The following is a 381-nucleotide window of genomic DNA, read 5'->3' as shown; positions in this document are numbered from 1 at the left end:
CCTCTCTCTCTCTCTCTCTCTCTCTCTCTGTCTCTCTCTCTCTGTCTCTCTCTGTCTCTTTCTCTGTCTCTCTTGCTCTCTCTCTCTCTGTCTCTCCGGAATCATCTGGAAGGGAAATCACACTGTTTAGCATCCTCCTTGACACACATCTATTGCTGCCGCCACCCACCGCCCCCTCCCCTACAACCTTCCTGGGAGTGAAGACACGGAGTCCCTACCAATGGTCCCCCTGTAGGGAACAAAGAAAGCCAATGTTTCTTCTGTATAGATTGCTTCTTGTCCGCCTCTCCATACCTCCCCGTTTGCCACACGCTCGTGCCCTGTGTCTGCCTCTCTTTCATTGTTACGTGAGAGGTCGGTGTGAAATCTCTCATTCTTAAC

This window comes from Crocuta crocuta, unplaced genomic scaffold (genome assembly GCF_008692635.1).
Source record: "Crocuta crocuta isolate KB4526 unplaced genomic scaffold, BGI_CrCroc_1.0 scaffold676, whole genome shotgun sequence".
In the NCBI taxonomy this organism is placed as follows: Eukaryota; Metazoa; Chordata; class Mammalia; order Carnivora; family Hyaenidae; genus Crocuta; species Crocuta crocuta.
This window is presented reverse-complemented; position numbering follows the sequence as displayed.